General features: G+C 41.6%; 1 long non-coding RNA gene across 1 annotated transcript; it reads left to right on the top strand.

The window, feature by feature from the left end:
• Nucleotides 1–55: 55 nt before the first annotated feature.
• Nucleotides 56–25,120, top strand: LOC307223220. The gene is made up of 3 exons (XR_013842037.1): nucleotides 56–109; nucleotides 24,332–24,441; nucleotides 25,003–25,120. It is a non-coding gene; the product is annotated as an uncharacterized lncRNA (long non-coding RNA).
• The last annotated feature ends 342 nt before the right edge of the window (nucleotides 25,121–25,462 follow it).

Genomic DNA, 25,462 nt, shown 5'->3' with positions numbered 1-25,462 from the left:
TGGAAAAGCAGTTGACAGACAGTTGGAATTAGAGAGACAGTTAGTACAATTGGTTCTTGTGTGAGGGAAGGTAGAAGAGTTAGAGACAGGATAAAATAAGACTAAGAAGGTAAAGAGTAACAACGTTTTGAATGCAGTTAAAGTTTATTTGTGTCTGCAATACACTACACTCTTCTTTGTTAAATTAAGAACCTGAGTGAGACTAAGTGATTTACTGGGGAGGACCTGGTTGGTGGCAGCGGATTAGTGGTGTATGGGTCAATAGTCCATGAGATGATTGGGGGCTCTGTACAAATGCCACAGAAACCAAATGCCTCTTCTTGTTTTTTGCCTCAGACTTGCCTCGTGTTGTTGTATTTAGTTTCTCTCATTATCTTATTTTGTTACAGTTTTCTTTACTATAAGGGGGAAGTGGGGCAGACTGATGCAGAAAAATTCAATCTCATATTTTATATACCAAAATGAGTCAAATAATTAAAAAATTTTGCTTTATGCATGGCATAACTAATCAATATTATAATAGCAATCAAAAGAACCATTGAAGTTAGAAGATAATGAGAATATAATGACTTGAGTAAAAAATGGATTTTGTATCATTCTGCCCCACCTATGGGGCACTTTGATACAGTGGATGGGGCACTTCGATACAAAGTGTAAATTGTTTGAGAATGGTAATTATTTACAAAAATTTAGTTACAAAAAACAATTTTTATTGTGAGAGATCATAATCAGCTTTACAATTTGTTACTTAAAATCTAAATTACGTATCAAAGCTAACAGTGTTTCACACATATCATAGACTTTATGGCAGGTTTTTTTAACAAAACATCAAAACTTACATTAATCTTTCCTCAAACACCTATCCATTAAAAAAAAAAACTTTGGAAAAACTTTTAAAAGTATAGGAACTCACATTAGGTAGTCAAAAGATAGTAATTTAAACAAAATGCTTATAAAAAAATAAGATAATGACTTAACGTTTAGTTTATATTGCACATTATATCCACTGAAGTCAAAATAAAAAGTATAAAGAGATGATGTTCGAGATGTGCCCTTTGAGAAACTTGGTTTTGGCAACTGCAAAACAACATCCTTGAAATCAACGCTTGCCTTATCTTCTACAACGGGGAAGACAAACATACAAGATCCTGTTTTTCCCCTGAGATATGACACTTGATAATCGGTCATATTATATTTAGAAATGACTTTGGCTACGTAGTAAACAACAATTTTTTTCTTTTCAAATTTCATGAGTAGGAAATCAATTTAGAGATTTCATGCAAACTTGCATATTGGGGCACTATTTTACACTAGCGGGGCACTTTTATACATATCAATGTGTATCAATGTCTTAGTGTATCAAAGTGCCCCAATGGAAATTTTCAGAAAACTAACAATTATTAATAAAACCACTGAACTTATTTAAAAATCACATGTGATCCTGATTACTGACTGGGATAACTTACCTTTGGTATTTTTAAATCTTAACTAAATGACGTAAAATAGCATTGGAACCCTTTTACATTTCACGTAATTTTTTTAGTTGGCCATGCTAAAAACACACCTACTATTGTCAAATGCCAACGGCAAACTGGTGGTCAGCGTGGTCGCAGCTGTCATACTCACACATGTATAGACATATTTTAGTGATGCCACAACATGAATAACGTTTCTCGATATTGAAATATTCTTGGTGTATCAATGTGCCGCTTGCATTAATGTGCCCCGCCTCCCCCTAAAGCTTAGTTTACATTTACATGAGCCACTTGTTCTTCTCAAAGAAAAAGTAACTCTGCTGAAGTCTAAGTGCTGTCTTATGTAGGAGGGTCTTGGGGTGATGGCAGAAAGGGAGCTAATGGCTTGCTTAGTAGTGCACTCAGCTTTTCACTTCCTCACACTTATATTTGAATAGTTCTTGGTTTTTGAGGTCAACGAGAGACTGCTCTGCAAATTTTGATCTGCATATTTTTTTGCGGGGGTGGGTGTTATACAGAGAGTTCATTAACTTGTTTCTTCCACATATTTTCTTTATAGTGCCTTATCTTTGAAATTTATGGGAGTCACTTAAGTGTCAGATAAGCTAAGTGGTGCATTTCATTAATGGGATTTAATAGAGAAGACCTTAAGATGGTTTGCCGTACTTGTTTACAATACATATAATTCATAAGAAGGACATCAGTCAAGCGAGAATTGCTGTGTGATTGTAGTAAGGTTATAAATGGGATTTTATTCTCTCTTTTTCGAGTTAATGGTAGCCTGACTGGGAAAACTACACATAAAAGAGATTTAATGAGTCTTTAGAAAAGTGTTAAAAAATACAATACACAACTCATAAATTACAGTTATAATCTTGAATCCAATCATGTTAGCTAGAATATTATTTGCTCCAGCAGCCATTTTTGTTAGGCTATGAACAGGCTGTTCCTATGTTGCAGCTACTCATAAGGTGCTTCTGTAGACCCCCTGACTTTTGCTTTATAAAATAAGCAACTGCACTGGATTGAATACACCTGACAGGAATCATAAGAGCGCAAGCTCAAGTTCACGCTAAATTAATTCGTGTACTAAAGAAGGCCTCAGTTTTGGTTTGCATTAAAGAATCTCGAGAATGATCCTTAAGCTGCATGCATGCACAATCTGCTTTAAAGCAAACTTATTCCATTGAGTCTAACCACTGTTGTGTCTTTCCAGGCATTTCATCAGCAGTGGATTAATAATGTAAAGTATTCTATGAGATGAGTTATTTGTTTTTGCTAGGAGATTAAAAGGAATCACTCAGAAAACCATGCGGGTTTATTACAATAATAACTTTCATAAAGCGATAACAAATACGAGTGCCATATTATCATCCAGATCAGTCATTAATAGTCACAATTGCTACTTCAGGTTCCTAAATCAGTTACACAGACCAGCTCAGAAGATCATTTCATTTAATAATACTAATAAACGAAATGAGTTGCTGATTACATTGATCGTAAGCAGGAAGAAAAGACGCTATAATTAAAGAAGATACACAGGCAGAAATAAGCTCAGTGCTCATCAAGCTTCTTTTAACAACAAAAAAACCTGGCTGCTTTTAATCAGCTTTAGGAACAAACTCTTCCCTCCTGAGCCACAGGTGTCAAAATATGCATGGATTAGGCTTTTGCAAACCTCCACAATTCTGGAGGATTGCTGAATTTTTAATGTACATGGTCAGCTGCCTTAAAAGCATGGGCCTAAAGGGAGAAGGGGGAGTTTTAAAATAAATAAATTAATAATGTTGCATAACATAACAGCTTAAGGTAGGGTTACCAGATGTCCCCGTTTCCCGGGGACAGTAATTCCATACCCGGAATGTCCCCGGATTTCATCTAATGTCCCCGGGAAATGTGGCAGCAGCAGCGGCAGTCTCAGCAGCCTGGAGCCAGCCTGGTAGCGTAGTTGGCTCTGGCTGGCTTCTGGAGCTGCTGGCTGCCGTGGTGTCCAACATTTTGCATCACTGGAAGTCCCCATATGATGTGTTGCGCACAAGACACATCATATGGGGACTCGTGTAGGGGGTGAAGATGCGGTGCTGGGCACTGCTGCTGGGCAAGATCTGCGCGGGGTCGTTGAGCTCGGTGTGCCTCTGCAACTTTGCGCTCAGCTCGCCATCAGCGCCGTTGCCCCAGGCCATTGGATCGGGCTCCGGCTCAGCCTCTGGGTGGTGCTTGGCTTTACCATTGTGCTCCTCGACTTGCAAGCGGTGGCTCAGCTTGTTGGCCAGCTCGTCATTGGCCATCACGGATGAGAGGCGAGCAGGAGACGAGCTGATCTGGCCCAAGTGAGCCTCCTCCTGCTCGCTCGCTGCTGGCTCTGCCCTGGACCCACTGACTGGGTGCGCCATGCAGCAGATGGGCAGCCACCAGACGATGCCTGTGCAGGAGACGCCCAGACAGGCGGGCAGGGCAGCAGCAGGAGGAGGGGGTTTCTGCTAATGCTTACTTCTGAGTAAGCCTGTAGGGGATCACAGTGCAAGGAGGGAGAGGGAGGGAGGGGGAAAGCACAGCTAGCACTCCAAGAAAGGCCGGGACCCAGAGGAAGGCCATGCAACACAGGAGACCACAGAGGAGAAGATATTACTTCTTTCTTCTTAAAAATAACTTTCCACCTCTCTTTTTAAAAATATTGATTGATTGATTGATTGATTGATTGATTGATAGTGTCCCTGGATTCATTGAAAAGATCTGGTAACCTTAAGGTGAGCTGTAGTGATGCCAGCATCAGGAGAGCAGCTCCATGCTCCGCCCCACCACACCAGCAGTTGCTGGGTATGACACAAATGCACCACATATTTTCTCAAGTTGTGAGATTCACATTTTTGCACTTTCAAATGGAAGTTGCACTTGGAGCCTCTTTTATAAATGTGTTGACGTTCATTTCATGGGTGAATTTAACTGGAAAGATTACACTGCCTTTGATTTCCGAAGTTGCTATGTATTTTTGATCAGTGGAAAAGACCTTAGTGTTAACTTGAAAGAGCCTGACTTTCCCCATCATGTACTTTCTATCAATCCGGCCTATTATTGCAGCAGTGAATTTACATGAAGAACAGGATCTTGAGCTGTCACTCAGACAGGAAGCCTTAGGACTATCAAGCCACGGACCCTGAAGTTGTTTTTAGATAATCATACTGTTAGCAGAGAGAACTGACCACACGCTGTCTAAAGCTTTCAGCGCCATCCTGTGTATGTCGTTACTTTTCCAGAAGCAAGGCCCACTGGGTTCAATGCTATTTACTCCCTAAAAGTGCTTAGAATTGCTGCTTTGGAGTTGAGCTGCATTTGATCTTTTCTGCCTTATGAAATTAACAATCTTATTGGTGGGGGAGGGGAGATCTATACTTGCTGGCCTTTCCCTGCATTCTCAGTGGCCCCACCCCTACTGCCCACATGTTGGGGGCATGCCTACAGAGAGGAACCCTCTCTGTAGAAATTACATTGGCCAGTATTCAACTAAATCATTGCTCACTGGTAAGGGTTACTGCAGGGACGCAGGTGGCTCTGCGGTCTAAACCATTGAGCCTTGGGCTTGCCGATCAAAAGGTCAGCGGTTCAAATCCCCACAACAGGGTGAGGTCCTGTTGCTCAGTCCCAGCTCCTGCCAACTTAGGAGTTCGAAAGCACACCAAAAAGTGCAAGTAGATAAATACGTACTGTTCCAGTGGGGAGGACGGCATTTCTGTGTGCTGCTCTGGTGTTGGTTCCATTGCACCAGAAGCGGCTTAGTCATTATGGCCACATGGCCCTGAAAAACTGTCTGCGGAGCGGACAAACGCCAGCTCCCTCGGCCTGTAACGCGAGATGAGCGCTGCAACCCCAGAGTCGTTCGCGACTGGACTTAACTGTCGGGGTCCCTTTACCCTTTACCTTTAAGGGTTACTGCTAGCACAATGGGACTTTCTCCTCTCTACCCCATGTACACCCTGTGCTGTCCCCAAATCTGCTCTGGAATGTTGGGGAAACCCCCCCCCCCAGAACACATTTAGGGGATGAGGGTGGAGGATGTTCCATTGCACAAGGAGAAACCCCTGCTCGGATGGAATGTTTGCCTTAGTGTGAGATTAAATGCAACCCAACACTGTGCACTGCAGTGCATCGCAGGTATGAATGACAACTAAGAGGAGTGTAGCCAAAGGCACTGTGGTACTATGGGAGCTAGATTTCTTCCAAACTGCTGGTAAACACAGAATCTGTGTAAGAAACTCTCTCATCTGCATCCCAGATTGCACCCTGTTTTAGTAAAGGTAAAGATAAAGGGATCCCTGACCATTAGGTACACTCGCGGATGACTCTGCTTGTTCCTGAAGAGTAAATGGGAGGCACTGGAAACTGACTCTGGAAACTGACTCCACTAACACTTTTGTTTGGGGGTCATGCAAAAGATTGTGATGGGAACTGTCCTGTGTGTGTGTGTGTGTGTGTGTGAGAGAGAGAGAGAGAGAGAGAGAGAGAGAGACCTTGCTTGGCAAGGCCGTGATGAGGGGTTTCTTGATACAGCAGAACTCCTTGAAAAGGAGGAAACAACAGGAGAAGAAAGATAAAATTTTGGAAAGGATAAAAGACAGTGAAAAGAAACTGAGATCCAACCCAAAGTCACATGAGATCTTGAGACAAATCAAACTGTATCAGAAGCAATATATGGAATTGATGAACCAGGAGATTGAATGGAAAATTAAACGAATGAGACAAAAGACATTTGAATCGGCAGATAAATGTGGGAAACTCCTGTCATGGCAATTGAAGAAGAGATTGAAATTGAACACAGTTACAAGTTTGGAGGTAGATGGAAAGAATATTTCGAAACCAAATGAGATCAGCAACTGTTTTCAGAGCTATTTCAGAAGACTGTATGCACAAGGGCCGGAAAACGAAAGAGATATTGAAGAATTTCTTAAGAAATATGAATTACAAAAAATTTCGCAACAAAGTACAGCGTTTTTAAATGAGAAAATAACTGAACAAGAAATCGAGGGTGCCATTCAAAACATGCAATTGGGGAAATCTCCAGGGCCAGATGGACTAACCTCCAGATATTACAAAGCTTTGAAAGACTGGATAATTCAGCCACTTAAGGAGGTTTGCAACGAGATACTAGAGGGGAAAAGGGCACCTGAGACGTGGAAAGAAGCTTTCATCACACTTATACCAAAGACTGAGGTTGATAAAAAACAGATCAAGAACTACCGCCCTATATCATTACTTAATGTGGATTACAAAATTTTTGCAGACATTTTGGCAAGAAGACTAAAGAAGGTGTTGGTGGAGGAGATTCATAAAGATCAGGCAGGCTTTCTCCCGGGTAGGCATATATCTACCAATGTAAGGAATATAATTGACATTATAGAAATGCTGTCAGTGAACATTAATACAAAAGCAGTTTTAATTTTTGTGGACGCGGAGAAAGCCTTTGACAATATATCTTGGAAATTTATGAAAAAGAATCTCCATGGGATGGGGGTAGGCCAAAGGTTTGAAAATGGTATAAGTGCAATCTATTCTGAGCAAAAGGCGAAGTTAATTGTAAATAATGTGGTTATGGATGAATTACCTATAGAAAAAGGGACACGTCAGGGGTGCCCAATATCCCCATTACTTTTTATATCGGTCCTGGAGGTCCTGTTAAATATGATTAGGGGAGATCAGCTGGTAAAAGGGATTCAGGTCGGAGCCAGACATTACAAATTAAAGGCTTTTGCAGATGACTTAGTATTGACTTTGCAAGAGCCAGACACTAGTACCAAAAGAGCTTTGGAATTAATTCAAATATTTGGCCAGGTCGCAGGATTTAAGTTGAATAAACAAAAAACCAAGGTACTGGAAAAGAATTTAACAAATGTTGAAAGGGAAAGATTCCAAGAAGAAACTGGGCTAGTGGTGGTAAAGAGTGTAAAATACCTGGGGATTAACATGACATCTAAGAATGTGAATTTATTTAAGGACAACTATGACAAGTGCTGGACTGAGATAAAGAAAGATTTAGAAATATGGTCAAACCTGAAGCTTTCCTTGTTAGGTCGAATCGCTGTGATTAAAATGAATGTATTGCCTAGAATGTTATTTTTATTTCAGACATTACAAATTGTTGATAAACTGGACTGTTTCAAGAAGTGGCAGAAAGACATATCTAAATTTGTCTGGCAGGGCAAAAAGCCCAGAATCAAGTTTAAGATACTTACTGACTCTAAAGAAAGAGGGGGGTTTGCCCTGCCGGACTTAAGACTTTACTATGAATCGGCAGCTTTCTGCTGGTTAAAAGATTGGCTACTTCTTGAAAATGCAGACATTTTAGATTTGGAAGGATTTGATAACAATTTTGGGTGGCATGCATATATCTGGTATGACAAGGTTAAAGTGTATAAGGGTTTTAAAAATCACATTGTCAGGAAAGCACTATATAATGTATGGATACGGTATAAAGATTTATTGGAAAATAGAACTCCCAGGTGGCTTTCACCTATGGAGGCTAAGGAGGTAAAGAAACTTAATATGACAACCAATTGGCCAAAATATTCTGAGATTTTAGAACAAGAAGGTGGTGAATTTAAACTACAAAGCTATGAGAAAATAAAGTCCAAGGTACGAGATTGGCTCCATTATTTTCAAATAATGGAGGCTTTTAAACAAGACAGGAAAATTGGTTTCCAGGTGGAGAAATCGAAATTAGAAACAGAATTGTTAGAACCCAATACTAAGAACTTATCAAGAATGTACAACTTGCTGTTGAAGTGGAATACAATAGATGAGACAGTGAAGTCTGCTATGGTTAAATGGGCACAGGACATAGGTCATGACATTATGTTTGCTGACTGGGAGCAGTTATGGACCACAGGTATTAAATTTACGGCATGCAATGCCTTACGAGAAAACATAATGAAAATGATTTATAGGTGGTACATGACCCCAGTCAAGCTTGCGAAGATTTATCATCTGCCCAATAACAAATGCTGGAAATGTAAAGAGACTGAGGGTACCTTTTTCCACCTCTGGTGGACCTGCCCAAAGATTAAGGCCTTCTGGGAAATGATTTATAATGAAATTAAGAAAGTGCTTAAGTGCACCTTTAACAAGAAACCAGAGGCATTTCTCTTGGGTATGGTCGGCCAGCTGGTGCCGAAGAAGGATAAGAATTTCTTTTTGTACGCTACCACGGCAGCAAGGATTCTTCTAGCAAAGTATTGGAAGACACAAGAGCTACCCACGCTGGAGGAATGGCAGGCGAAAGTGATTGACTTTATGGGACTGGCAGAAATGACTGGCAGAATCCGCGACCAAGGGAAAGAGACTGTGGAAGAAGATTGGAAGAAATTTAAGATGTATCTTAAGAATTACTATAAAACTGAGGAGTGTTAAAATGCTGAGGGAAAAGAAGACGTAGAATTGCAGCGATAATTGGGTTTAAAATTTAGGGTGGAATAGAGAAAGATGACGAATTTCTATTTAATTGGGCAAGATAGGTTGCTGAATAATGGTACTAAACTAAGGATGCAAAAAGGGAAAGGTATGGGGAAGTCCGGGAAAAGAGGGTTATGAAAATAAGGTTATGAAAATATGAGTTTTTTGTTTGTCTGTTTTTTCTGTTGTTTTTTGTTTCTGTTAAAAATTGGAAATTAATAAAAAATATTAAAAAAGAGAGAGAGAGAGAGAGAGAGAGAGAGAGAGAGAGAAAGAGAGAGAGAGATTGCTGCCATATTGTATTATCATGATATATCCAGGGGTTTTTTTTGGGGGGGGGGTTGAGGCGGTACATGCCGATATGCAGTACCACCTCTTCTCCCACCACCACCACCCCAGGCAGGCAAAGGCGTGAGGGGTGTGTGAGTGAGCAGGTGGGTGGGTGGGTGGGTGGGCAGGCAAGCGGTGGAGGCGGTGGGATAGGAGGGTGCAAGCAGGCAAACAGCAGCGGGATGGTGGGGGGAGGGGATGGTGAGGCATGGTGTATACCGGTACCATTTTTCATAGAAATAAAACACTGGATATATCATATCTAATGTATTATGATATATTATTGTTGTAATTTGGTTTTGGCTCCAACTGTATAGTGTATAACTACTTATATCTGTTAGAGCATTTTTTAGATATGGAACTCAAACACTCCCTGGAAAAAACCAACATATTTCTGTTTTGCTAGGTGAAAAAACCACAGAGTCTAATGGTTATTCTCACTCGCTTGTGATTTTTATTTGTTTGCTCCTCTGCATGTTTAAAGAAACTCTATAATAGCAATAACCTTGGCACAGTACTTTTCCAAGGGAATTGGCTTAATGATTGCTCAATTTTGCCTTAAGCCATCATGTTTCCGCTTGGCCATTAATCCTCAGCTGGTGCCAAAGGCCTTTGATTGTTGCGGTGTTTAATTCATGGAGGTTATCCAGGCTTCTTCCCGTGAAGATCTGCTAATGCAAACTTGGCAATAGGGGTTTGCTTAATTTCTTTCTTTCCAGGAACTCTGTGATTTCTCATATGCAAGTCCAGGCAGAGGAAATGCAAGGGATAGATAGATAAATAAATAAATAAATAAATAAATAAATATTGGTATTGGTTGCTCCCCTATTGCCATGAAGACTATTTCTTTGGGATCCATCTTCACCTGCATTACCTCCTTTTTTATGACTGATGTGTCTCATGCTTCTGTGAAAACTCTGGAGCCTCTTCTAGACAGCCCGAGCAAATCTGACGATTTTCTTCCTCATCAGACTAGAACTTGGGGACACCCAATGAGGCTGAATGTCGAAAGATTCAAGATAGATAAAAGAAATTTATTCTTCCCATATAGCATAGTTATACTATGGGGAACTCGCTGCCATGGGAGGGAGCAATGGCCACCAATTTGGATGCTTTTACTTGCAACTGGGTGGTAGCTATCCAGCACCTTAGAGTCCACTTATGGTGTCTTAAGAAGGTGCTGTATCACTGCCTTTTCCAAGAGACCAATAGGCATTTCTTCCTCCTGTAATGAGATATTGACCACCCCCAGGAGCCACCTGGTCAATCCCTCTCAACTAGACCTTGCAAGCAATGATGGGGAAGGGTCAAGAGGGCATGTGATTGGCGTAACACCTGCAAATGTCCTGTCCACACCCTCAGGCTACAATGACTAAAACTGATCCCCAAATCTAGACACCTCCATGGGAGTGGCACCAACTGTGGCATTGAGTCTATACACATAAAGATACTCGGCTTGTGTGATTTTAATGAAGAGTGAGTTATATATGACCTAAACAAACAAGTACTAGGCTCTCACTTGTCATATCTGGTCAGGAATGTGGGAAACTGCCTTGTACTAATTCTGATTAGTGGTCCATTTAGCTCAGTATTATCTACACCAGGGCTTCTCAAACTTGGGTCTCCAGATGTTTTTTGGACTACAGTTCCCATCATCACTGACCACTGGTCCTGCTTGTTAGAGATGATGGGAGTTGTAGTCCAAAACCAACTGGAGACCCAAGTTTGGGAAACCCAGGTCTACACTGTCAGGTAGTGGCTCTTCAAGGTTTCAGATGGGATCTTTCCCAGCTCTGCCTAGACATGGAACCAGGAACTTTCTGCATGCAAAGTAAGTGTTCTGCTACTGAGTCACAGCCCTACTCTGAAATAAGAAAATGTTATAGGCAGCAGGGTGTCAGTTGCTGAACAGTAGGCATAAGGAGGTTCAGATTATATTTGTTTAAGGGCATGTCCCGACTCTGGCTGATTGAATGTTGAACTGCTGCCATTACTTCCCAAACCTAAGCATTTCTCCTAAAGTATGCAAACTGTTCTTTTCCCTACACTTACAGAGAAGATCTTACTTTGTCCCCAAATCCAGTGCCCAGGCCAATATGATGACAAACTGAATGTGTGAGCTTAAAATCCTGCTATCTGGCTATGCACTCCTAACTGAATGACAGAACCAGCCTTTTCTCTTATTCCACTTTGAGGAGAAGGCATACCCTTGGCTTTACAAAACTTTCTCCTAGTAACTTCATTCTCTCCTTTACTGGAGTCCTGCACTCTCTGGCAATCAATCATGAAATGCTTAGACAGTTACTTCCATGTCCCCTTAGGGAAGAGAGCTGCAGTGACAAGGTGATGAAGCAACAATTCTTGGCATTGCACGTTCTGTGTGGAAACACAGAGGGCATGAATGGGACTGAGAACAGTCAATCTGATTTGTCTCAGTGTTCCAAAATGAAAGCCACACTCATATCAGGCAGATGCTAAGAGTCAAATAAGAAAAAAACCTGGCAGCGGCCAGTTACTTTAGACTGTACTGCGGATATCTTTGCAAGCATTGAGCACATAGATAATATTTTTGTTCTAATGAGAGCTGAAATCCACAAGTAGTGTTTCGAAAATGTGTGTGTCTAAAAGCTGGCTTGTCAGGAACATAGGCTTGACGGGGATTACTAAGAACAGTGAACATATTTAGTCCCAATAACAGCGCTGTACCCAAGTGCATGTACTCTGCACTATTTATCTTATAAGAAATTGGTTTATTGGTGTCCCTGTGACATTATTATCACTGCTTACCCTATGGACAAGTGCAAAGTGCTACACATGGAAACATGGTAGTGCTTAGGGCAAAGAAAACCAGCAACTGCCCAGCCTTCAGTGATAAGCCTTCATCAATCCCTTCCTTTGCCTATAAGCTGCCCATCAAAATGGCAGGAATGTGAGACTGATGGTTGTATCACTTCACTCTGCACTCTGAGTAGAAGGGTGGCTTACAGAAAGAATAAAATAATGACAATGTAAATACAAAGCCATAAATAAGCTAAAATGCTACAGAAAGATAAAAACAGCATAGGCAAAGCCTCTGATTTGCTTATGTGGGAAGCAGGAAGCTGAAGTTGATGGACCTAGTGTAAGGGTGTGTGTTCATTTCCAAAGTGAAGGGGAAATGAAACTGAATACACACCATTCATTTTCAATACTTTTCCATGAGAAGCAAAGGAAAGTAAAAAAACAACAACAACAATAAAGGAGGACAAAAAGGGAAACCCTTTCATTCTGTTTTCCCCATTTACTTCTCATTGAGGGGTTGGGGGATTCCTGAAAGTGGAAAGTTTAGCAAATATTCCATCCCTCAAGAGTGCCCCCAAGGCACATCCAAATAAGTAAATATTTTTAATTATTAAAAGCATTGAAGAGCCTTAAAACAAGCCAATAGAACCAATATTCACCAGTGGAACAAAGGGGATTTCATCACTCAACTGAAAACCATTAATGAGGGAGCCAGTCTAAGCTCTCTGGGGAGGATATTCTACATTCATTTCAATGGAACACCTTGATCTCCTCTATGATGTGGACCATGAAACCAAGGACCACAGCCTTGTGAATCCAGCCAATCCCAAGAAGACACACCCCTTGTAGGATCATGAACCCAGAAAGTGACGATAGGGCTGGATATAGTCTCAAATGCATACAAATAGTGCAAGGCAGTAAGTGTTAACCTGAAATATTTGGCATTCTGAAAACTGAGTGAAGATTCAGTTTCCCTGTCTTTGGGCTGTGGGTCCACACCATAATGGAACACTGATGCAGACCCCAACAGTGTGAAGATTCGAGGGAGGTTTCGGTAAATTAGTATAATTAGTCATTGGCATAAGAAGATTGGAAGATTCTGGAGCAGATCATTAAGCAAACAGTTTGTGAGCACCTAGAAAGGAATACTGTGATCACCAATAGTCAGCATGGATTTCTGAAAAATAAGTCGTGTCAGACTAACCTGATCTCGTTTTTTGACAGAATTACAAGCCTGGTAGATGAAGGGAATGCAGTGGATGTAGCCTACCTTGATTTCAGCAAGGCATTTGACAAGGTGCCCCATGATATTCTTGTAAAGAAGCTGGTAAAATCTGGTCTTGACTATGCTACCACTCAGTGGATTTGTAACTGGCTGACTGACCGAATCCAAAGGGTGCTCATCAATGGTTCCTCTTCATCCTGGAGAAGAGTGACTAGTGGGGTGCCACAGGGTTCTGTCTTGGGCCCGGTCTTATTCAACATCTTTATCAACGACTTGGATGATGGACTCAAGGGCATCCTGATCCAATTTGCAGATGACACCAAACTGGGAGGGGTGGCTAACACCCCAGAGGACAGGATCATACTTCAAAACGACCTTGACAGATTAGAGAACTGGGCCAAAACAAACAAGATGAATTTTAACAGGGAGAAATGTAAAGTATTGCACTTGGGCAAAAAAAATGAGAGGCACAAATACAAGATGGGTGACACCTGGCTTGAGAGCAGTACATGTGAAAAGGATCTAGGAGTCTTGGTTGACCACAAACTTGACATGAGTCAACAGTGTGACGCGGCAGCTAAAAAAGCCAATGCAATTCTGGGCTGCATCAATAGGAGTATTGCATCTAGATCAAGGGAAGTAATAGTGCCACTGTATTCTGCTCTGGTCAGACCTCACCTGGAGTACTGTGTCCAGTTCTGGGCACCACAGTTCAAGAAGGACACTGACAAACTGGAACGTGTCCAGAGGAGGGCAACCAAAATGGTCAAAGGCCTGGAAACGATGCCTTATGAAGAATGGCTAAGGGAGCTGGGCATGTTTAGCCTGGAGAAGAGGAGGTTAAGGGGTGATATGATAGCCATGTTCAAATATATAAAAGGATGTCACATAGAGGAGGGAGAAAGGTTGTTTTCTGCTGCTCCAGAGAAGCGGACACGGAGCAATGGTTCCAAACTACAAGAAAAAAGATTCCACCTAAACATTAGGAAGAACTTTCTGACAGTAAGAGCTGTTCGACAGTGGAATTTGCTGCCAAGGAGTGTGGTGGAGTCTCCTTCTTTGGAGGTCTTTAAACAGAGGCTTGACAACCATATGTCAGGAGTGCTCTGATGGTGTTTCCTGCTTGGCAGGGGGTTGGACTCGATGGCCCTTGTGGTCTCTTCCAACTCTATGATTCTATAAGCACTTCCATATGTTTCACAATAAAGTTGGATCCAAATAGGATAGGGACTAGAAGTGGAGCAGTATTAGATGCTACCCTCCCTCAACCAAGCAAGAGGCAAAAATGATAAATGAATGGGGCACAATCATAGCCACACTAGTTATCACAGTGGCACCAGCTGACTGTATCAGTTGTAGTCACACCAGTGACATATTTCCTTCTCTGTCAGAAGCACTATGTCTCTGAATGCCAGTGGCTGGGAATCACTAGTGCTGTCGCACTCTGTTTGAGGCTTCTTATATGTATCTAGTCTTGATCCAGTAGAGTCCTTCTTATATTCTTAAGATTCTTTGAGAAATAGTTGGTATGTTTTGACCAATTAACCTTCCTTCTCCCCTACAATTTTCCCACTAGAAAAAACAAAACAAAACAAGTTACCGATAAGACTGATGCCATTGGAAGGTTGTAGCAGTAGTGTGTGTGTGGTGCTATTAATTATTAGCTTTTTTATAACACAGCAAGCTCACATTGCTCTTTTTCCTTCTTGTTGTAATGATTTGATGGCTCCTTTGAAGCTTCATGGATAATTTATTATTATTCCCAGGTATGTTTAATTGCACGCCTGCCCCATCACAACCTATTTGTAAGACAATTTTGCTCTGGTTTGTTTGCCTCGAGGCTTTCTTGTGATTTCAGATTGGTGTTTTTTTAAATAAACATGAATTGTTCCGACTGGGGTTGTTTTTAGGGCATGCACTCAGCTGGCTAGGAATTGTAGTCCATGGAAAAATAAAAGTACTGAAAGTGCCATGGGTTTGCTTTCTTGATTTCACCTCTGCTTTCGAAAGAGGAAGTGAAGGACTCCTAGCCAGTTCTAGTTGAGAAAATTGATGGCACTAATGTGGCTTTTCTGTTCTCCGTAATGCAGGCATCCAGAGTATTTGGATAGGAATTTCTTGCCAACACGGCAAGAAACATGTTTTTGGCAAGCCTAAAGGAATTCTGGATCTCTTCATAGGACTCATTTTCACATGCAAAAATGTTGTGAGACTGGAAAACAAGTAATCTGAATTCAGTGTAGGATAGAGCAAATAACTTATTCCTTGGGGCCAAAGACACATGAAGTTCACTTCTTCCCAGACATTTCTTTAAAATTATCTCCCTATTCCTAGCTGTAACATCCAGTGCTGCTCACTGCGTATCTCTTCCAGATGTATAATATTTGTGGCGATTATCCCTATCACCCCCTTCATTGTATATACAGTGGTACCTCGGGTTAAGAACTTAATTTGTTTTGGAGGTCTGTTCTTAACCTGAAACTGTTCTTAACCTGAAGTACCACTTTAGCTAGTGGGGCCTCCTGCTGCTGCCATGCTGCTGGAGCACGATTTCTATTCTCATCCTGAAGCAAAGTTATTAACCTGAGGTACTATTTGTGGGTTAGCGGAGTCTGTAACCTGAAGCGTATGTAACCTGAAGCGTATGTAACCCGAGGTACTACTGTATAGCATTTCACTCCATTGTGTGGATGTTTTCCTTGTCAATCACATAATCACAATAGGATACCTGCCACTCAGTGTTGCTTTTGGAAACTGGAACAAAAGAATGAGGGGTGAGGCAGCAAGGTCAGTGTGGTGCAAACACACTGGCAGAGCCAATCTAGTGCTCTTGCTAGTGTGGTTGCACCACTCTGAATTCACCACTCCTCTTCTCCATCCCAGTATTCAGGAACAGTGTCACCCTGCTGCCTGCTACTGCTGCCACTTGTGTAGAAAGTCTCATTCTCATAGGAAGCAGCCATGAGATAGTTAATGGAAAATATTACAGCAGGGAGTAAGGAAATACAGATTTCCTGTAATATAATGCATTTTTTGATGCCATGTTCACTTATATATGCATTTATAGACACACTTTACACCAATGTGTGCATTTTTTAATGCATTATTTGTTTGGGAACCTGAATTGCTAAAATTTGGAAAAGTATGGATTTTGAACGAATGTTGTCTTTCAGTTTGCATCTTGTTCTGGCAAACGGTTTGCTCTTTAATGTGAGCAAAATATAATTTATTTTCCCCCTCCCTATTCCCAAGTGATAGCAGTTTATAACATTATTAACTCGGTTCCGTGGATTTCAAAAAAGCTCCACAATACCTATTGCTCTGCATCTGCATCAGAATAAGACATTAAGAGCTTCTGTTTCCATTATGGCAAAAACAAGAACCTCCCTGCCACACACAGAGAGAAATGTCCATGTGTGAAAACTGTAGGGCAGGGAATCTCTGGCTCTGCCTAGGAATTGTTGCAGTCAGAGATGTGTTGGTGGCATTATCATTTCTGCTGCATCCTGAAAGAGATCTCATGAGTTTGGGAAGTATATGTGCCTGTACATTCCTGTTTCCCTCTCTTATCTACACTGTTACTGTGCATTGCTCTTTAGTACTTCTCTTCTTCTGCACAGGATCTGAAAGACAACAGCCTGCCAGACCACCTATTTTGTCTTTTGTGTTCCATATTCAACAAAAATGTAGCTCAGTTTCTCTTCATTCCCATTTACCAGCAGAGGGTGCTGTAAGTATATGTTTAAATGATACACAAATTTTGGATTAAAACTTACACTGAGTTGAAATGGTGTACGTGTGTGCTTGTTTTCATGCACCCGTTTGCCCGTCATGAAGAAACACACTTACTTTGAATCTTTTTTGTACTCCTTTGCTAATATGCTTGGTAAGGCAGTGGGTGTCCAGGAAAAGCAGTTGGTGGGCTGAGAAGCACATGTCCCAGTGTTCAAGGACCAGGGCTGGCACATTGTCTATGAGTTGCAGAGGTGGATGAAGCTATACACTGGATTGAGCTACAACTGTATGTATCCCATTGGAAATAATGCGGCATGGATGGGCAATAGCAAGAGTATCTAAATGTTGATATTGCCCGTCTACACAATGTTCATACCCGCAAGTGCCAGTGTGGTGTAGTGGTTAAGAGCAATAGACTCGTCATCTCGTGAACCGGGTTCGGGTCTCCGCTCCTCCACATGCAGCTGCTGGGTGACCCTGGGCCAGTCACACTTCTCTGAAGTCTCTCAGCCCCACTCACTTCACAGAGTGTTTGTTGTGGGGGAGGAAGGGAAAGGAGAATGTTAACCGCTTTGAGACTTCTTCGGGTAGTGATAAAGGGGGATATCAAATCCAAACTCTTCTTCTTCTTCTTCTTCTTCTTCTTCTTCTTCTTCTTCTTCTTCTTCTTCTTCGGTCCACCACTGGCGCGGCTACACAGAAACAGATGGGCATGCAACTTTTGCTGGTGTGTAATGAAACTGCCAGTGCAGTGACACACAGCAAGAGGAAGAATATCAACCTGGTTTCCTTGGCAATAGGATTGTGCTCTCCATCCTCTCCCATTCAGAATAAGGGCAATTATTTTTCAGCTGTAGAATTGAACTGAAACTTCTTCAAGGAAATGCCAGATATTTTTCTGTGTTTCACACCACTAGAAAAATAAAGTCACTTTGCAGAATTTTTACTGAATATTCTCATATATATGTAGCTCATTTTTCCTTCAAAATGTTTCATGTGCAAAATGGCGGCCAGACAGCCAGTACAGTTACTGCTGCCATTTGCAATGGGCACAAAAAAGGGCACAGGGAAAGAAAATAAGCTGGGCTACTTCTACTACTATTGGCGAGCGCTGCCCCTGAGAAATTGCTGCTTTTCCCTCAGGGGAAAATTTGGAGCGATCCCCCACCCCCATTTCTTGTTGGGGGGATTTCAGAAGGCCATTTCCTCATAGTTCTGTTCCTTAGTTCTCAGTCCAAGACAAAGAAAAAAAATGATGGGGTCATAATGCTCACTTCCACAAGTCTTCAGTGTTAATATTCTGAGCTAAGGCATTATGAAAGTGAGAATTTAAGGATTCCCCTCCCAGAGCTACAATTCCCAAAGTGGTTTAACAAACAATTTGTCTCTCCTTCTGAAAATTGTTGTTTCGCAGAGGGAACAAGGTTCTCCACACCATTCTTAACACCTTTAACAACCTATAGGTCACAAAATCCTTTGGGGGAAGCCCTGACTGTGGGCTTGAGTGTGAATGTGGTCACAGAGTCTTTTAAGACAGGAAATAATTTAAGACAGGTATTTTGAATTCTCCTGTTGTCATACTCATCAGTGGGAAGAACATGTAATCTCTAGATATCCAAGTGATATGTTTCATATGTTAACAAAGGCCAATGCAACAAGATTTTCTGTGTTTTCTGCATGAAACTCTTCTCTGCACATAAAAAAGAAAAGCATGTCAAGAAGTTTTGTAGCCTAACCTCCTACTTGATGTGCAGGGGTGTGCTCCGTCACCTGTAGCATGAAGTGAGCAATACAGCTCAGGAACTGGTCTACCTCCTCAGCCACTGTATGTAAGTACTAGGCTGACACAACAGGCAATACATTTTTTTTGGAGGTAAGGTTAAAAGTTAAAGGACCCCTGGATGGTTAAATCCAGTTAAAGGTGACTATGGGGTTGCAGCGCTCATCTCACTTTCAGCTGAGGGAGCTGACGTTTGTCCACAGACAGCTTTCTGGGTCATGTGGCCAGCAAGACTAAACCACTACTGGTGCAACAGAAATGATGGGGTACCTTGGTGTCCAACTGACTCTGATTTCTTATTCCATCCCAAGTTCTCTCTGTGTGAAGGAGTCCAGTGCAGACGAATACTAGTTTCATTCAGAGGCTTTCTAGAGTTCTCAGTGCAAGAACTGTGGCAAGACCATAAGCTATCTTTCAGTATCTGAAATGACTGTTTTCTGACAAAACATCTAATCTAATGCAAGCACGGCATGGCATCTGCACACGAGGAGGAGGAAGCAGGCAGGCTGTGCATGAGTGTTTGTGTGTGTGTATGTGACTGATTCTTGGCAAGTTCCCTCAGCTTAGGGAGGAAAACAGTTTAGGTTTTTATCAGGAATAGCAAGGGCCAAAGCAAACTGTCTAAGCTGCATAGATATTTAATCTTTATTAACCCTCCCTCCCCCCAATCCTACAAATCAAGAACATGCAGAAAAGAGACAGCTTATTTGAGGGAAGCTTTCAAAACATTTTTCTACAGGACCTGGTGATCTATATCCTTTGAAGGTTTCATAGAATTGGCCACTTAACATGTACAATGACATGTCTACTTGTTTAATCCACTTCTTGTGTCGCATTTGTGCTACACTCTCCCAGGAATCGTAGCTGTTTAACAATTCATTAAAAAATTATTCAGGATTGAAGACAGGCTAAAGTTTACTGCTGGGTTATGAGTGGAGAGAAACATTTCACATGAGCACTGCAAACTTGCTATCTCTGTCAAAAGCTGGTGGAACAAAGCATTCCCTCTCAATTCTTTTTTGGGCCACTCCCCAGTTCCAGACAATCGCTTCGATACCTGGCTGAGCCTTCCAACTCAGTTCTTGTGTAATAAGAGGCCATGAAACATGGCAGCAACAATTGCCATTGTAATCTGTTCTCTAGCTGCTTAAAAACAGGGCCAGGTGGCTCATTAACTGGTAACAAGCTACTTGGTGCCGCACACCTGGAAAACATTAGGTATCTGGAATTTACATATTCATGAGCTTCTAGCATGGAGGCCTTGTGGCTCTTTGCTAACAATCGCTTGTTCTTCACTCTGTTCTGTGGAGCTTTTCCCTGCTTCCCCTCCCCCAAGACAGGCAAAACTGTCCATTTTGGTTTCTCTTGGTTTCTCATTTTTCCACCCTTAAGTTCAGCTCCCCACATTTCCAGAGCATTGGTCTGGGTGTGCTATGCACACGAGACAACTTTGTCAGGCAGTGCAGGGCTCTGCAGGCAGTGATGGAGGGGGGGGACTACAGTTCCTTGCTGTGATCTCACAAGATGGTGACTGTCCCGTAGGATTGCATGAGAGGGAGGAGAGGCGGTGGGCTTTAGAAAGCCTTTCCCTCAGGGATTCAGAGCTAGTTTCCTTTGTGAACTTCCCACCCCATCCATATGGTGTAGGTGGGCCTTTGGATGACAAGGCCAGAAAGGGATTTCCTCCTCTCAACCACAATTGGAACCTTTGCTGGCGGCTGGGGTTCTCCTTTCCCTCAGTGTATTGGGAGGTTTTTAATGTTTGAGGTTTTACTATGTTTTTATATAGTAGTATAGATTGGCAGGGTATAAATATAATAACAATAACAATAATTGCTTACATTAGGTGTTAGCAAGTATTTTTGTTATGACTTTAGGGGGAAATGGTATGGGCAGGATTAGCATAGTTAAGCAGGAGGCAGGATTTACTAAGGGCATGCCCTAAGCTTTGGTTAGGGCCTCTGTCGGGCAGGAGTCTTTCCTTCCCTTGTCACCCAGATGCTTGGCTTTCACCACAACAGGCTGGCTGATTCCATAATAGGCTTTGGGTACTTCCCAAGCCTGAGTGGAGGGCCATTCCATCAGCAATGGCTGAATGGAATGAGGAACTGATCTTGCCCTACCACCATGCTAACCCTGCTTCTGTTAGCCAGGAAATCTGGCCTGATTATCACCCAAAACTGGTGTCTGTTTACATTATTTCCACCACACACATGAGCCCAAAAATGCACCTGCCAGGGCAATAAGTTTACAGTGCTGTTGTTTTTTAAAGACAACAGCATTTCTTAGCATTTTTGTGCAAATTTCTCCCAATATACACTCCCCCCCTTATATAATGCATGTTTATGTATCATCTTCACAAATATATGCACTTCCCGATATTTTTTCCAATCTTAAGTTCATTTCTCCACATTTCTACATCAGTTTAATTTTTTTAAACAGCAGCATTTTAGTGTCACTTTCTCCTAATCCTTTCTCCTAATCTACACATATTTGTACGCAATTTTGCTTTTTTTACACACTTTTGCAAAACCATTTTCTCCTTTCTGTATGTCATGTTCACAAATATATGCATTTTTATGCACACTTTACCCTAGAATATGCATAATTGGGTACATTAATTGGCTGGCGCAGTTTGGAGAAGTGCAAATCACAAAGGATGGCTGTGATGGTTCCTGTATTGTATTTGAAAATTTGAATTAGGTTGGTTCACTTTTAAATGTTAACTGAGTTGACTCTCTCTCCCACTGCTGCTCCTCAATAGCCACAATTCAAGATAAATGCAACAAGAGTTATCAGCAAACATGTCCAAACAAGACCACTTTCTTTCCTTTTCAGGTGCAACTAGTTCAATATGTTGGATGTAAGTGACTGATAGAGTAACTATTTCCTGGGAGCTGAAAAGGAGGGGCATAGCTGAGGTTATGATGAATGTTTGAGTCATATTCTCTGGGTAAAATAACCTCCATTAGGGGAAGATAAAAAAATAATTAAATAAAATTAAGGTCTTCCTCTCTCGCTCTTTCTTTGAAAAGGTCAGCTCGAAGACACAGCGGAGCAAGTCACCCTTTGAACCCATTTGTGTTTCACATGGCAGTTGCATTATGAAGCATGAAATATTTATTATGGTGGTCTCCCAGTCAACGCCAAAGATGATAAATGGGAGTGCAGCGGTAGCTTATGGGAAATTTTGAGTATAGATCAGCAGCCTCCTGGGGCATAAGGGTAAGAGAGCCTGTACTTTCTAGCCACTGGCTGTAAGCAGGTTCTCAACCCAGAGTAATGGGAGGGGGCAATGAATGAGCAATTAAGATGCAAGATCATAACCCCAGGTCAGGTACCAATGTGTGTAAGAAAGCTTTGGTGGCATCTTCATCCAGGCAAAGGAGAGCCTTGCAGCAGATAATTGAAGGCAGGGCACATCTAGAACCTTGTGAGGTTGGTAGTGGTTGCAGAAGGGTTAAGCACCTCTTTTACTGCTACCTAGTTCACCCTTTAGGACGCAGGTGGCGCTGTGGGTTAAAGCCTCAGCGCCTAGGACTTGCCGATCGAAAGGTCGGCGGTTCGAATCCCTGCGGCGGGGTGCGCTCCCGCTGCTCGGTCCCAGCGCCTGCCAACCTAGCAGTTCGAAAGCACCTCCGGGTGCAAGTAGATAAATAGGGACCGCTTACCAGCGGGAAGGTAAATGGCGTTTCCGTGTGCAGCTCTGGCTCGCCAGAGCAGCGATGTCACGCTGGCCACGTGACCCGGAAGTGTCTCCGGACAGCGCTGGCCCCTGGCCTCTTAATGAGATGGGCGCACAACCCCAGAGTCTGTCAAGACTGGCCCGTACGGGCAGGGGTACCTTTACCTTTACCTTTAGTTCACCCTTTCCCAAAAGTGACTTGGTGCATAATAAGGGCAATTAGGGTTTCTTTTATTGCATTTCTTTCAAAAAGTAAGGCAAATCACCTTTAATTCCTGGTGGGCACTTGGAGCCACAAGTTCATAGGGTTTGTGTTGGTGAGGGTTAACTACACCCTTCTGAATGGTTGCCCAGTGAGGATGTGAAATATCAGGAACCCCCTCAGCTCACCTTAATGGTAAGTTGTCCTTTTAAAGGCTCACATAAGCTCACACCTGAGGAGAAACAGGATGTATAACCTGCCATCGCAGACATGGTTGGCCCACAGATAGGCAATGCTCACTCTTTGTTTTAACATCTATTGATTAGTTAACCATTTAACCATATTTGTCTTATGTCTTCATTGTGGGTGTCAGGGCCATGTGTACACATCATGGCTTGTATCCAAAGCAGTACTAAGTAACTGTCCCACCAGCAGAAGGGTGTATGTTTCCACGGCAAGACTTTCCCTCTCCTGCCCTAAACCTGTTCTGTGTTTCCTCCCAACCTTCTGCAGCACATTTGGGATGTGTTTAGAGTGTGTGTGAGGGGAAGTCCCGTTGTGCAAGCATAAATCCTTATTTCTACATTTTATTTGAGCCAGTGTTTGGCCCTTAGCGGTGGAGATTGGGTTAGGAAGGCTGTTTTGTTTTTGCTGAATTCAGCTCTCCTTCATTTTTTATTTTTTTTTCAGCAACTCGTTAATTTGTTCCCCTTTGAAATATTCTGAAGTGTTTGTAAAGCTATTCTATTAGCCTAGGATTCGGTCTCCTCTTCTGTTCCAGCAATTTGAAACTTCAATGCTGGTGTGCGTAGGTGACAATTTTATTAAACAAAAAGAAGAAGAAAGAGTAGGGGAGGATGGAAAAGCCTAAGCACAGAGATAGATAAAAGATGCTAAGAGAGAGAGGGAAATCGACAAACAGACAGGAAAGCTGTTATGTTTGTTGACAAGTTTATAGAGAAGATCAAATGTTCTTTTGAGTATTTGGTGCTGTCACTCCTGCCCCTCCATTCTCATCACCTCTAGTAACATTTAAGGATTTACTTGACTAGATGCACAATTGACATTCCCTCGGTGAGAAGGCAGATGACAGAAAAGATATATAGTACGGGTATACACAGGTTTCCAACATCTTTGGGTGAAATCAGTTCAGAAGTCTTTCAACTATCATTATATTGCCTTTAAAAAGAAAAGAAAAGACAAAGACAGTAGAGATGCAGTTCATAAAATACAAAAGCCCTGGTGCCCAGTGCAGTTGAAATTTCTAGTTTTCTTGGTATTGTAACTTTTGACTCCTGGAAGGCAGCAGAAATCAAGCAGACCTGAGACCACAAGGACAAATATAGGAACCACAGATTGTGTGTTCAGTTTGGTATATGGGATGAGCCAAATGAAGATGGTTAAATTTATTTTTAGCTGCCAGGACATTTATCAGAAGAAAATGGAAATATTTAGGGGGGTTAAATAAAGATTTATATCACTGTCCAAAGCTATACAGAAAACTATGTGCAACTCATGGTTGTTAAAAAAAAATATCTGATGTCAGGATGGGGCCAAAAATATGGCCCCCACTCCAGACAGACATGCCTTCAGATGTTTTCTAAAGGCTGTGTAGTTACTTATGGTTAACTAACTAGTTAGAAAAACAAAGAAGCCATGTTTGCCCCTTTGTTTTCAGAAGATACATCCAAGATGACCTCGTACCTTGAAGTCCTGAGAAAGTGTAAGGAGGAAGTTGCAAATGTTCTAAACTTCAAAGGGCAGAGATCAGACAGCATGGAAATACAGGTAACGGATCATCTGGGAATCTGGAGGTCTAAACCCCAGGCAAATCCCTCCCGGTAAATTGAGTTGCACCCAAATTTCCAACAGAACTGAGGCGTCATAATATCCTTTTTTAAAAAAAAACAACACACCCAACAAATTCAATAAAAAGCTTTTCAACCTTGCTATGAATCTTGACACAGCTCTCCAAGTAAATTCCTTTGCTCTCCCTTCTGTTAAAATATGACACATTGTTAGATTAAGAGCCTAACTCATATTTTGTGACCATTAGTTTAATTTTCAATAAACTTGTACTTACTGGTCATGAATGGTGTAAATCAAGTGAATTATTCAAATAAAATTCCCACAATGCTATCTCAGCATTTTCTTCATCTGAATAATTGTTTTCCTTCATCTGAATAATTGTTTTCAATTGCAAACAAGTATGTGTACGAAAGTAATTGCTATTCATAATATTTTATTCCTTATCCTTCTTTTTAATAATCCCCAGATAGCCAGAGGGTAATGCGAGTTTGACAAGAATTATTACACTTCTAATTGTTAGGTTTTTGTCTTGTAACACAGCTTCTTACAGCAGCTGAGCAGAATTAAAGACAATTTGAACAAAGGATGAACCTGTTTATCTTAAGAAAAACAAAACCCTCCTGAGTGATAAGGAAATTAACTAAAAAAGTGAAAAAGCTAAAAGTAATTCAAATTAATATATGTATTAAAAGTTTTTAAAAGAATATACAGTAACTTGCTTATGTGATATTAATGGGTGTGACTTCCAGATCATCAGTTGGTTGATACCTGTCTGTCTTGGATGACCATGGAAGGGGTTGTCTTCAGGGGTGAAGTCAAACAGTGCCTGCTGTGGCTGTAGAGACCAATATGGGGGGATACATGTTTTGTTGCAACTGAAGGTGTCTGCTTGGGCTGATGCAGGTATACCATGACATTTCTTCTTTCTGAACTCCTCCCATTCTGTGGTATTGTTTTAAAACCAGCTCAGTGTCATAAAAACTAGACATAGGAGATCATT

This window comes from Podarcis cretensis, assembly GCF_951804945.1.
Source record: "Podarcis cretensis genome assembly, chromosome: 1".
In the NCBI taxonomy this organism is placed as follows: Eukaryota; Metazoa; Chordata; class Lepidosauria; order Squamata; family Lacertidae; genus Podarcis; species Podarcis cretensis.
Note: the sequence above shows the minus strand (reverse complement) of the source record. Positions and strands in the feature narration are given on the sequence as shown.